At 67.6% G+C, this 3,065-nt stretch overlaps 1 long non-coding RNA gene across 1 annotated transcript; it reads right to left on the bottom strand.

The window, feature by feature from the left end:
- Nucleotides 1-1,643: 1,643 nt before the first annotated feature.
- LOC117880375 lies at nt 1,644-2,816 on the bottom strand. Its single transcript, XR_004646515.1, has 2 exons — nt 2,623-2,816; nt 1,644-2,350 (listed from the first exon to the last, which is right to left on the bottom strand). It is a non-coding gene; the product is annotated as an uncharacterized LOC117880375 (long non-coding RNA).
- Nucleotides 2,817-3,065: the final 249 nt, after the last annotated feature.

Here is a 3,065-nt window from a genome sequence, read left to right as displayed (position 1 = left end):
GTGGGATGGTGGTTGCAGTGGGCGTGGGGGCTGCCCGGGGCGTGGGGGCTGCCGAGGGATGGTGGTTGCAGTGGGCGTGAGGGCTGCCGTGGGCGTGGGGCTGCCCTGGGCGTGGGGCAGCCCAGGGCTAGGGGCGCAGGCAGCGGCGCCGGTCGGGGCCCAGGGAGAAGCCGCTGTGGCAGTGGCAGTGGAAGGAGCCCTGCTCGTTGTGGCAGACGTGGTCGCACAGCCCCTGCTGCTCCCGGCACTCGTCCACATCTGAAAGAGAAGGGGGAGGCGTGACCCCGCCGAGCCCAGCTGGGCCACGGGCGCCGGGCTCTCTCCAGGTCGCTGGTGGGCGGGGATGAGGGCTGCGGGGCCAAGCTCTGCCTGATGCCGGTGGAGGGAGCCGGGCAGAGACGGCAGCGCCAGGCGGGGCCAGCGGATGCCCTGCCTGTGCCAGTCCCGGCCACGCGTGGGCTCCCTGGCCACCTAGTCCGGGTGGCACCTGCCTCACAGGCCGAATTAACCCCTGTGCTGCTGCAGCCTCCTGCGTCCAGGCGGCTCTGCCCTCCAGCCTGGGACAACGGGGGGCCCCTTCCCCGGGCCCCGCTGCCTGCTGCCCTGGAACCCGGCCTGCCCCCCGGCCTGGGGCCCGGCTACTCACCCAGGCACTGGCCGGCGGCGTGGGCGTCAGGCCGGAAGCCCGGGCGGCAGCGGCAGGTGAAGGCCCCTGGGGTGTTGGTGCAGAGCTGGCTGCAGGCATGCAGCCCCCGGGCACACTCGTCAACGTCTGGGGAGCAGGGAGAGAGCAGGGGGGTCAGTGGGCGGAGCTCCAGCAAGCCCCACCCCCTGAGCCTCACGCTTGGCACCCCGGGTACTCGCATGCTGCCAAATTGTGCCATTGGCCAAGACAGGCATGTGACCGCCCCTTCCAACCAATCGCCCTTCAAACCGGAGCTGCTCATTCATTTTGGGGAGCCAAAAGTGGATTGGCTGAGGCAGGGTCACATGACTGTCAGCCCCCCCATGGTTCAGAACAGATGGGGGGGTGTTAAAGATGTCCTGTAGGGGCCCCCTGATTGCCCCCCACCCACCCGCTCCCTGGTTGCCCCAGTGACCCCCAGTCCCATTCCACCAGCCCCTCCCCAGCCCCCTTGCTGGCAGCTGGCCCAGCAGGAGCTAATGGGGCCGGAGCCAGCCCGTAGCCCCCAGCCCGCCCCTGGGCGCCGACGCCTTGGGCACGCTGGGCAGCACGGACGAGCTCTCAGCCGCTGGCTTGTGTCAGCTGGGACTGGTACAGCTGGGTCTGACGCCCACCCTCCATTCCCTTCCCTTCCCCACGACCCTCAGCCGCCCTCTCTGCATGCGCAAAGCAGGAGGAGCGGGCCCAGCTCGGTGGCTGGGGTGGAGAAAGAGCCAGTCACCCACCCGGGGACCGGAACTCAGGGCCTGGGACTTGCGTACCCATCCCGTAGGCTTAGCACTGAGGGGTCCCGCCAGGGCGAGAGGGGGTATGACCCTCTCACATTCCACCTGCATCCCATGCAGCCCCATGCCATGGCCAACCTCACCCCGCCCCAGGCACCCAGGGAGCTGGCGCCAGCTTGGAACCAGCGGGGCCCCCAGGCATCACCCCCACAAGCAACTCATCAGGCAGGTGCAAATTGACAGTATAGAGTTTATTGGGTCGCTTCTCTGGGGAGGGGCTGGAAGACTGAGCCGGGTCCAACTCCAGACAGGGGGGTCAATATCCTAGAAAACACAGCGGGGGGCGTCCTCCCGCACAGTGATTGGGGGGGGGGGTCCTCCATTGCTGAGATGGGAGCAGGGAAAGCAAACCTTGCAGGCCAAACCAGCAGGCACATGATACAGAATCGATTCGACTGAGCAAGCAACTACCCCGGAGCCACCATCCTTGTTAAGGGCCAGCTCCCACGAGGGGGGCACTGACGGGGTCACAGGGCGCTTCCCTGTCTGTTTTCTCAGAAAACATGCAAGGGGTGATTGGCACAGGGCTCTGCCTTTAGCACGGTCGCTGCTGTGGCCCGGGTGGCTCCGTGCCCTGCTCAAACATGGCCCCGGCCCAGCCAGTGCTTCGAGGGGCATTGGATGGGGGCGGGGGTAAAGAGACAGGAGGACAGAGAGGCGGAGAGGGGCCGGAGTGGGGCCAGAGGGACAGAGAGGCAGAGGGAGGCAGAGACAGTCCAGTCCGTACACACAGGCTGGCTCTGGCTGGTCATTGGCAAAGGTTAAAGTGCATAGAAGTGAAGGCAGAGTCCGAGGCCCAGCGGGAGGAGGGGGCTCGGGGGGCGCCAGGCCCAGAGCCGGCTCCCTGCAGAGGGGTATCCACCGAAAAAGGCCACTTGCGCTGCACAGAGAAGGAGAGACAGAGAGGAGGGGAGGGAGGGTCAGTGGCAGCCAGTCGGGGCAGAGGTTGGTCAGGGTCAGCCCTGCCATGGGGCTGGGACCAGCTCCAGGAGCATGGGCAGATCCACACGGCCAGTAACCAGGCCGGGCCTGCGGGGGGCGCCGAAACACCTTTAACCAGGGGCCAGGGCTCCCCGGGCTTCCAGAGCGCCCTGGCACTGGGCGGGGGCTGGTCTGGTTCTCCGGGCCGGGCAGCCCCGGTGTGGCACTCACCCACGCAGGCCGTGCCGTCCTCGCTGGGCTCGAAGCCCCGGCTGCAGCGCCGGTTGCTGCGGCACCGGTACCCGCCGTAGGTGTTGCTGCAGAGAGGCTTTTCCCGGGGGCACACGAAGGGGAACTCGGCACACTCGTCCGTGTCTGGAACCGGACAGGGCACAGCGTGAGCCAGGGCACAGCCTGGGCTCCGGGGCAGGTGCTTAGGGTTACCAGATTTAAAAAATAAAAAAAGAGGACACTCCAGGGGGCCCTAACCCCGCCCCTTTCCCACCCCAGCCCCACCCCAACTCCGCCCCTTCCCCACCACAACTCTGCCCCTTCCCCAAAGTCCCCGCCCTAACTCCCCCTCCTCCCTCCCAGCCAGGGGGAAAGGGCTGCCCCAGCGCTACCGGCTTCACGGTTTGCCGGGCAGCCCCCAGACCCTGCGCTGGGGAAGCGCA

The sequence above is a fragment of the Trachemys scripta genome, chromosome 7, assembly GCF_013100865.1.
Source record: "Trachemys scripta elegans isolate TJP31775 chromosome 7, CAS_Tse_1.0, whole genome shotgun sequence".
Classification (NCBI taxonomy): Eukaryota; Metazoa; Chordata; order Testudines; family Emydidae; genus Trachemys; species Trachemys scripta.
This window is presented reverse-complemented; position numbering and strand designations above follow the sequence as displayed.